At 34.0% G+C, this 11,454-nt stretch overlaps 1 protein-coding gene across 4 annotated transcripts in view; it reads right to left on the reverse strand.

Moving 5' to 3' along the window:
• The window catches only part of Cdh12 (cadherin 12), a 659,985-nt gene that overhangs the window by 266,719 nt on the left and 381,812 nt on the right, over positions 1-11,454 (reverse strand). The window lies entirely within an intron of this gene.

The raw sequence follows: 11,454 nt of genomic DNA on the forward strand, positions 1-11,454 counted from the left end.
TGCTAGAAGCAAGGCACAAGGTTTAAAGGACATAAAAGAATTAGCATAAAATGGATATCAAATATTTGAGAACTTTATGTACTGTATGCTGTTATTATTTTGCTCAAATATCATTTCAGCAATTTTCCTCTCAAATGTATTTCTATTTTTCATATTTTAATTTAATTATTTCAAAGATGGCCTCAAATTAGAAGAGATTATACATTTCAAAAACATACTTAAGAATGAAATTGTACCCTCAAATTTCAGGGTTATCTAAAAAGGCTTTTAACAAAGAAGATAAATTTGTTACTTCTGGTATTTTGCTGCAGAAACAGCAGGTAGTAAAGATGATTTGATGAGAAGCAATGTCAACCTACTTGGCAGAAAAATGGATTTGAAACAAAATTTTGATTTCGGACACTTGAATTTTCAGCAAAGATCTCAGACAGGCAAGTGAGGCAGGAGTCAAGGGGATGCATAAGTTGGGGAAAAAACAAGCAATATAAAAGTTTCCTTTCTCTCTGTTTCAAAAATAGCTTTTGAGCTTTCCATTTTCTTCAACTCAGGGGACTCTAACACCTGAATGGTAATGGCATAAAACAGTAGACAGAGTTTGATGATTGAGTTGCTTTTTTACTGAGTTTTTTTTTTTTTTTTACTGCCTCTTAAATGAACAAGATTAATTATGATATTAACAGCTCACACTTGGGCTAAGGTTGTAGCTAGTGATAGAGCACTTGCCTAGCATGTGTGACGCACTAGGTTTAATCCTCAGCATAAAATAAAAATAAATAATTAAATAAAGGTATTGTGTCCATCTACAACTAAAATATTTTATAAAAAGTTCACACTTTAGGAGTAAATTGCATAAAGAAGCTATTTTATGGACTTCTGAAAAAACAACATGACAAAGATAGATTAATAAACTAAATATTAAGCTATGAAAACTGTATTTTAAAAGTTAGTATAATTTCTAATATAATTTCCATTTTTGTTGAGTCCAAAGTTTCTAAATATGGGTCCTTTCTAATATGAAGTGTTGAATCAGAAGAAACACCGAATGGACAAATTATTTTTGCAGTGAAATTATTCTATTATAGTATACTACCATACTTCTTCTGTTTGAGTTATTTTCTTTTTTTTAACCAATGCAAAACCAATATATACATATTATTATATACCAAGTGATATTCTGTCGCTATCTTGAACTTGCCTTCCTGAACATATGAAAAAAAAAATTATACACACACACACACACACACACACACACACCTTTAGAATATTTGTTTATAGTAAATTCACTGCATTTTCCCCTCGACATCTCATTTATTAGTAGCCTTTTTCCATCACGCAAACCCTAGCAATACACAACAATGAATCAATCCAATTATTTGATCCTTTTCCCTATTGTCTTGGGATTTTTGCTGGAGAACAATCATACATTTCTTATCCCACCATCTTAAAATCTTTTATAGAGTTGCTTCCTTTAAGTTTGAGAATAAACCAGCACTTTTTTCTTGTACTAGACCACTTAGTTATGTCTTCATTAGCATTTCATTGAATCTACTATTACTGAAAGGCAAGTGACTCACCTGAGATGGAGATTTAACCAAGAGATTTTATTGGAGGGTTGCCCAAAGAGGAAGAAAAGCAGAGGCAGAGAGAAAGAGAAAGCAGAGGAAGAGAGCTGAGAGAAAGAGAAAGAATAGAGAGAGGAGAGAAAGAAGGCAGAAGGCAGAGAGAAGAGAGCGTGTGCTTATAAGTTTTGGCTTAAGAAGTGTTGCCTAGGAGGATGTGGCAGGTGTGGACTGGCAGGGTGACTCAGGAACAGTGAGCAGACACTGTGTCCTGCAGGGATTGGTTGAGAAAACCTTTGAATTTGGCGCTCTTCTTAGGCTTGGTGCCCTTTGGAGAGGAGGGGGTGGGGTCAGGGATTCCATGATGTTCTCTGAGAAGGGGGAGTCTCCCACACACCCAACAATTACTGTAATGGTAACTTACTGTAATGGTTAACTGTAACTTCCTCAAATATTATTCCAGATGTTTTATAATAGTGTTTCCTGGTTATTATTGTTGAGATTGACATTTAAATTCATAGACTTTAAGTAAATTATCTTTCCTAATTAATGTTGATGGACCTCATCTAAGCAGGAAAGTATTATGCTAGAAGAATTTCTTTGTTTCTATATTTTTATCACGTGCGCGCGCGCACATACACACACACACACCCTACTTCCTGTTCATTCTGTTCATCTATAGTACCCTGACAAATGCAGATTTTGTTACATGGTTCTAAAAGAAACATACATTTAATTTTGAAATTCTGAATTGATTCTGGAGTTTCTGGAATAAGCTTTCTAGTTTGCTTATATTTAAAGAAAATAGTGATCCTGTGTGTTGTAAATATTGCTATGATAGTCCCTGGGATAATGTGATAATGTCACTGTTGGATACTCCTAATCAAACCCTTATAAGGTGCAAGGATCTAGGTCACCATATGTAAGATACTATAAATACTTTTGTTAAACTAATTATTACTACTAAAATTGGTTGCTTTAATGTCACTGAAAAAGGTAGGAAAGGAAAGGATGTGCTAAAAGATTTAATCCCAGGTGTCTTCTACTGTCTGCAAAACATCCTTATTTCCTCTACCAGAGAACTGTTTTTATTGAAAAATACCTGGACTTCCATCCTGAGTGGTTGGGTTACAATTCAAATTCAATTCCCAACCTTATAGTGTTGGCCATCAAAGTGGATGCAATGGTTGTGAAAGAGTGGGATATAGTATGCTGGACTAGGAGTGTGCGGGAAGCTCTGATGTACCTGGAGACATCAAGCCCCTAAATTCTAATGAGTTGTCTTTGCCAGTAGGATCAGCCTCTCCACCTCAAATGAGTAAATTATACTCCATTTTCCAAGAAAAGTGTTTTGGCCTTCCTTAAAGCCATGGCCTTGAGAGACCACTGAGGGTCCTTGGGACTCACTTTCACTGCCACTCTTTATTTTTGGATCTATAACTTGAGTCAAGGCCCCAAAATTCCCTATATATGAAGTATAGGATGGGACCATGAGATCTAAGAGCGCTAAAAGCAAAGAAACTACTCATTTTTTCTAATTCTTATAGCCAGAGATTTGGGGAATAAATGTGGAAATAGATAGTAAGGTTGTAGGATAATATGAAAAGAACATAAAGTTGGATTGAGCTGAATTTATGGACAAGAGCTCACTAAGAAAAATTCTGAATTTAGTGTTGCAGTTAGGGGAGTAGAAAGAATTTTTATATTTTGTTTCTTTGGTTGGCTGAAACATAAAGTAAAATATTCCCCATAGTAAATAAATTTCAATGAGTAAATGCCTTGGTTTACTGTGCTGTACAGGTTCAAAGATTTACAGAGATTAAAATCTTAGATTAATTTTTCGTTAGGACTTACTCATCCTGGGAGATCCAGACACACACATTTGCTACCATTGTGAGAAATAAGTTTGTGAAGGGAGTGCCTGCATCCCAGTGATCAATATTTTCTGTAGAATGAAACTTGCAATGTTGTAGCTGCTGCCATAAACTAGGAAACTTGAATGCAAGAAGAATAATCAGATCTTTGAATGATGGGGGCCAAGTGACAGCACTCATTGTCCAAAAAGCAAATAGTACCTAGGTACTTATAAAGGACAGGAGTCAAAAGAGCCATCAGATTGTTATGAATCATGACATATTTAGGCATTGGTAGGAAGATCATCCTGTTCCTATAAATGAAATAGATAGGAAGCCTATTAACTTATTATTTTATCTCTATAATCAGAAAAGTTTAGGTCAAGTGAGTAGAAAACCTATCCCAAATCACATAGTAATCACTGCCCCTCTCTAAATTCCCTACCTAATGTAAGTTTAGAGATTCAGCACCTCTTGAATAAAGACATGGCAGGATCCCTTCAGGAAGGATCACACACATCCTAAAAGTCCATTCTGCTAATCTTTCTCCCATCTTTCTCCAAAGGGACGAAAATCTTTCACCAGATTGACTGTACACTGGGAAGAAGTCATTAATAAAACCTTTTGGTGATTGCTATACACTAGCTCTGAACTAACACTAATTTCAGGAGACCTAAAATGTCACTAATTAGTATAGGGGCTATGATTTTAAGAGGAAAAAAATGGATCTTGACTCAAGCCTATTTCACAGTGATGTCAGTGGATTCCAAAACCATGTTGTGGTTATTTCCCCAGGTGAAGAATGTATAACAGAAATAGATATATTCAATATCTGGCTTAATTCTCAAATGGTTTCTCTGAACTCTAGAATAAAAGCTATTATGGCAGAAAAAGCCAAGTGAAAGCCAACAGAATAGTTTCTACCTAGAAAAAAACATTAAACCAAAAACAATACTGCACTCCTTGAGGAATGGCAGAGATTAGCAGCACCACCAAGGACTTGACACATCCAGTGGTAGCAATTCTCACCACATTCCCATGAAAGTCTCCTTTTTGGCCTGTGAAGAAGACAGATGGGTCTTGAAGAATGACAATGGATTATCATAAACTCTAACAGGTGGTGACTCCAATTGTAGCTGCTGTACCAGATGTGGTTTCATTGCTTGAACAAATTAGTGTATCCCCTGGTACCTGGTATGAAGCTATTTATATAGCAAATTCATTTTCTTCTATATCTGAGAGTAAATAACTCCATTAAGCCATTTGCTTCTGGCTGTCAAGGCCAGCAATACAAGTTCTCTGTTATCCTTCAGGACATATCAACTCTCCATTCCTATATAATAATTAAGTTCACAAGAAACTTGACTATCTTTTTTTTTTGTAGGTATAACATTGGCCTATAACACTGATAAAATTTTATTGTTTAGATCTAGTGAGCTATAAGTAGCAACTGCTTCAGACTTATTGACAAAAATATTTACTTATCAATGGGTTACATTATAATGAAAAAAACAAAAACAAAAACTATCAAGGGTTTTAAATTGAAGTGAAGTTCCTAATAGCCTAATCATGTGAGGCCTGTTGAAAGCCTTGCTAATATGAGAGAAAAATTCTTATGTGTGGTCTCCCCTACAACCATAAAGGAGGCCCAACTCCTAGTGGGCCTGTTTGGATATTGGAAGCAACATAGTCCTCATTTTTGGTTACTTTGGCCCATTTACCCATGACCCCAAAAGCTGCTCATTTAGAGTGAGATCCAGAACAAATGAAGGTTCTTCAATGTGTCCAGGCTGCCATATGATTTCATTATACCACTTGAGCCATATTATTCAGCAGATGTAATGGTGGTGGAATTATGAGTGGCAGATAGGGATGCTGGCTGTCAATTGTGCACCATACTTTGACCCATTGGCAAAATATTGTTTCCTAACCCTCTAACCTCTGCTCTGCTGGTCTAAGGATCTTAATTTCAAAGGGAAGAATGCCTGCACCAGTGCAAAGCATGATTTCATGAACCACAAGTTAAGGCTGGCCCCAGCCATTTAGGGGATCTTCATGCCTCTGAAACAAAATGCAAGAGAATTACTGTGGTGGCTGGGGTGATCAATCTGGACTACTAAGGGGTAGCTGGACTATTACTCTACAATGGAAGAAAGTATATGTAGAATATAGGGGATCCCTTAGGGCATCTCTTATTTTACCTTGCCTCTCTTGCACCTTAGAGAAAATCATTTTGGTAAAGGTTACTTCTGGCTCATTAATCACAAGATAAAATGAACTTGTTTCAGTAACTCTTTTGTTTGACCTGTGGAGCTTGTCATTTTTTTTTATTATTATTCCTAAAAAGTTTTTCTTGTTTTGTCTTCCATGATATTATCTTATCCTTGTCTTTTACTTCCTACTGACAGCAAAGCCTTCACCTGATTTACAATTAAAATTTAGGATTCTCTTGCCACTGTATTTTTTCCTAGAGTATATAAAATACTTGTGTGATTTTTTTCCAGTCATATGTACGCAAGATATTTTAATGAATTCTTGATTAATGAATTCAAGTATCTGTAATAGACTTTACCTGGTTATTTTCAAGTAATTAGGGAATAAAATGTCTAACACTGATTTTTTTTATATTCTCATCCCAAATCTTTACAAGATACTAATAAACAATAAGTCAAACATTTGTGTCACATTTTTACTTCTCTTTTATACTCTATATGCAATTATCCACTAATTTCTGAAGATTTTGCCTCTAACAGTGTTCCTCTAATCTGCCTCATCCTTTATATGTCCACGGTGAATAGAAGTTGACATTTTTAAATTTTCTCCCATCTATTAGATCTTCAACTCTAATATCACATTTTCTCCATTACTTCCTATACAAGCTCACTGTGCCCTTTTCCTTCCTTTCTACAAATATCCCCTATCTAGATCTCAGTTTCTCTGTCTTTGATGCATCTTTTATTTATTAATTTATTTTAATGTTTATTGGTGCATTATCATCATATACAATAGCAGAATTCTTTTTTATGCCATATATGTACACATGTATTAACAATATGATAATCACATTCCTAGTATTTTCCCTTTCTCTCCTCACCTCCCACCACCATCCAATTGCTTTACTCTACTAATCTCTCTTCTGTTATTATATTTTAATCAGTGTATTTTATATATATATATATATATATATATATATATATATATATATATACATATATATGTATATATAATATTCATAATGGTATAATCATACATGGACATAGAATAAATTATAGATTTTGTTCCTAAGTAATTACCCATAATCTCCCACCATCCTCCACTTTGTTTACCCTTCTCTATTTGTCTACTAGTCTACCTTGTACTTTTGTGAGATTCCCTTTGTATTCCTCTTTTCTATCTCTCTAGCTTCCACATAAAAGAAAAAAATATTTGACCCTTGACTTTATGAGTCTTGAATATGTCACTTGTCATGGTGTTCTCTAGTTCTATTCATTTATCAGCATGTTATAATTTATTTATCTCATTATTCATGGCTGAGTAAAACTCCCTTTTGCATATATACCACATTTTTAAATTCATTCATCCATTGACAGACATCTAGGCTTGTTCCTTAACTTTGCTATTGTGAATTGTTTTGCTATAAACTTTGGAATTCTTGTTTTCATTACAGTATGTTGATTTTAGTTCTTTTGGATAAATACCAAGCAGTGGGATTGCCACACCATATGGCAGGTCAATTCCTAATCTTTGGAGAAATCGCCATACTATTTTCCAAAATAACTTGAAGTCCCACGAAATATGTAAAAGTACAACATTTTTCCCACATCCTCTCCAGCAAATCTTATCATCTGCATAATACTCATCAAAATACCAATGACATTCTTCAAAAAACTAGGGACAAAAAAAAAGCAGGCCAAAAATTCTTATGAAAGAATAAAGGACTGAGAAAATCCGTAGCAATACAGAGCAAGAGTGCTGCTGGTGGCATCACATTACCCAATCTCAATAAATGCTACAGAACTATAGTAACAAAACCAGTGTGGTCTTGACACTAAAACAGACATGAAGACCAATAGGATAGAATAAAAGACACAAAGACAACCCCACATAGATACAGTTATCTGACACTTGGCAAAGTTTCTAAAAACATGCACTGGGAAAAAAATATATAGCCTTTTAAGAAATGGTGCTGTAAAATGTTCCTTTGTATGAAGAACAAGGAAATTACATTTCTTTCGATCAACCTGAAAAAAAAAAAAGCAATTCAAAATGGATCAGAGACCTAGGAATTAGACCAAAACCACTGCGACTATGAGAAGAAATCATAGGATCAACACTGCAACATATTGGCAGAGGCACAAATTACCTTATTAAGACTACTAAGGCTCAAGAAATAAACTTAAGAATCAATAAGTGGGATGATGTCAAATTAAAAAGCTTCTGCACAGCAACAAAGTAAATTTAGAATGTGAAAATAAAGGCTACAGATAGGAAGAAAATCTTTGCTAGCTACTCTTCTGACAGGGGATTTATATCCAGAGTTTATGAAGAACCTAAAAACAAATAACTCAATCAATAAAAGGACAAATGATCTAAGCAGACACTTCCCCAAAGAAAAAAATACAAATGGTCAACAAATACACATGAAAAATATTCATTATCCTTAGCAATCAGGAAAATGCAAATCAAAACTACTCTGAAACTTTATCTCAGGGTTTTTAAAAACTTTCCTCCATACAACCTCTTCTGGAAATGTCAGTCAAATCATTTTTCCAGACTTATCTCAGGTGCTTCCTCATCTGTGAAAACTTTCTTGAAGTCCTACATTTCTTGATACAGTTGCAGAGCATCCAGTGTCCCTCCAGTTCCACAATTTGTCTCCACTATAGTGCTTTTGGCAGAGTACTGAAGTCATCGTTCACCTTTGGGAGCTATAGAGAATTATATACCCTGATATTGTCTGGTGCAATGGAGCAAAATGGAGACTACCTAGCCTTAAATTTTAACTTCAGAATTTACTGGATGTTGGACAATGGGTAGATTACTTAAGCTTTCTGCACCTCAGTTTTCTCATATGTATTTTTCCTCATAATGCTGTTATGAAAAGATACATAAATTTATGTTCATAAAGCAATTAGATGGTGCCCAAAGGAATCACTCAGTAAAGTTTACCTATTATATTTTAATGTAGGGAACTTCATATTTACTTTTAACCTCACCAGGCTTAATATGTATCAGGGTTTAATGCATGCTGAATCAAAATATATTCAATAAATAGAGGCCACTGAAACTAGGGACTGTATGTTTCTTTTTTATATTTTTGTCGTTTTAAACAATTTAAATTTAAGTGTTGCTTCTAACTATAATTCATCTGTAATGACAAGTTAGCTTTCAGAATTACTCTTAGAGGAAACAAGGGTCAGTATTGTCTTGATATATTGCCTTGAGGCTCTGACAAAACTTGGAAATACACAGACATAGGCATGCAATTGTCTGCATTGGAGTAAGCAACCAAATTATCATTAATTTGTGTATGTATACATGCATGTGCATAATTATGTGGCTATTTGTGATGCAGTCTTTTTTCTTTGTCTTTAGTTTTAGCAACTAGCAATACCTAATATGTAATTTTTTTAAGGTAAATTAATTTCTGTCTCACTTGACAACATAGAACTCACACCCAGGTTATTTTAGTAAATACAAAACATGTATTTTGAGAAATAATTGGCTTCAATTTAACATACTGCTATGATTTCTTGTATGAAAAGTAAAGCAGAATTAATTCATTCAAAGCAATATATATATATATATATATATATATATATATATATATATATATACATACAAAAGGATATCAATGTTAACATCTGCTTCTTTAAATACAATTGTTAACAAGGCTAATGGCCACTGAGCCACACACTGTTCTTTCTACAAATTTCTACATAGGATCATTCTTTCATATTTTGATACTTGGAAATAAATTTTCTCTAAATGAATGGAGTCTCCAATAGTAGGGACTAAGCCTTCTTTTAAAAAGAAAAATAAAGTTAAATTGGAGGCACAATGATAGTAGTCAGTAGACCATTGTGGTTGGCAATTTTGCAAATTCCTTTTTCCTTAGCCCTGCATTCTATGTAGTTGGTAATAATCTGCCTTTCTGTGTGCTATCTCAAAGCCTTTATAGAATGAGCAGAAATATAAATACATTTATATATTGTTTACATACATATATAAAATATGTTGAATTGGCCTCCATGCTATCATAATTTTATTCCCAAAATTAGAAGTATCAACAGAGAGTTAATTAAACTTTAATTAGTTTCCTTGAGGAAAGAAAATGTTGGCAACTGACATTTCATTTACATTAGAAGTGTATCTTGCTGAAGAACAAGGGGTTTTTATTACACATTACCAATGTAAACCCATATACCTGTAGAAGTAACACTATATAAATGTCATAATAGGTTAGATGTTGGATTCACTCCTTTTAATACAATCTACAAAAGTTAACTTGTCTTCTAAGTGAACCAAATAAATTTCACACCATACAATTATAATGGTGGAATTCCAGAATACCAAATAAGAACTGGACAGTTAACCTAACATTTCCATTACAACTTAAGATCATTGGTAGGTAAAAAGCTATTCTACCTTGAAAAAAATCAAGTGTCATTAATTTGTTAACAAAATGTTGACTTTATTATCTCTAATTCTTGTGACTAAAGTCTGTGAGTCTGATCTAATTAAAAACAGAGAGTACCTTCTCTACAGGCATTTTCCAGGAATTTCAATGTGATATATACCATCTATCATAAGCAGAGCTTAGAAAACTGAAATCTTCAAAATGGTTGGGAGCTATGCCTTGCTTTCATATGAATTGGGTTTCAAACCTCCATCTTCATATTTAGTTAAATAAAAAAGAAGCAAGTGCACCAAAACTACATGAAATTATCTAAACACGTCTTAATGGTTTTTATATCACATGGTCCTATTGAAGAATTGTATAAGCAGAAGTTTTCAGTGATTACCTCAGAGACATTAGTACTTTGTAGTACCTTCTCCAAACTACCTAAGACCCTTCTTTTGCCTATGGTCCTAGTGGGTAGCTGTTATATTAGAAGGACATCTTTAAATTGGAACTCTTTGGGCCTCACTGTTTTTCTAACCGTTTGGACTCACTGTGACCTTCTGCTTAACCCATGGTTTCAAATCCAGGGATTACATTTAGAAGGTCATCCCAGGGCTACAAACCCAGACTCAGAATTCTAGTAGGAAGCTGTCAAGGAGACAGCTGAACAATGCCATGGTATCTACTGTTACTATTGTTCTTTTGTAAGATTATTTGAAACTGGATACCCAGAATCGATCTTACATGGCAAGCCGAGGGACTCAACTTTTATATATAGATAAATGTCCAGTAAAAAAATGAAAGCAAAACCAAATTATTTTGGGACCCATACAACTGTGTGGTAATCCTGAGTATATGTTCATCTTCAGCAGTTTCTACCGGAACTTATTTTTCACTCTATTATTCAGTAAAATTTAAATGCATTTCCAAAAGGCAAATTTTAAACAAAGTAATACAAAGAATGTAGACCATGAACAGATATGCTACTTTTACCCAAATTCTGGAATCACAAGTCCCATCATGCTTGTCTATAGCTTAGATTTTCAGAAAACTCACAGGATTTAATGTTCAAGAGACATGACCTTCTAAACCATGTCCAAATAGTCTTCCTACCATTGTTTTCCATTTCTGTCTTTGCATTTATTTTGCTTATTTTAAACTCTCCTCAAGAGAGTTAATCTGATTTCATTGAAGTTCATGACAAAATCATTTAGAAAATTTAAAAGAAATTTCACAAAATCAAAATAAAATAAAATATTCATTTTTCTGGAAAAATGACTTTTAAAAAATATTTATATTTTAGTTGTAGTTGGACACAATACCTTATTTAATTTATTTATTATTATGTGTTGCTGAGGATGGAACTCAGAGTCTCACACAGGCTAGGTGAGTGCTCTACCGCTGAGCCACAACCCCA

This window comes from Marmota flaviventris, chromosome 5, assembly GCF_047511675.1.
Source record: "Marmota flaviventris isolate mMarFla1 chromosome 5, mMarFla1.hap1, whole genome shotgun sequence".
Lineage (NCBI taxonomy): Eukaryota > Metazoa > Chordata > Mammalia > Rodentia > Sciuridae > Marmota > Marmota flaviventris.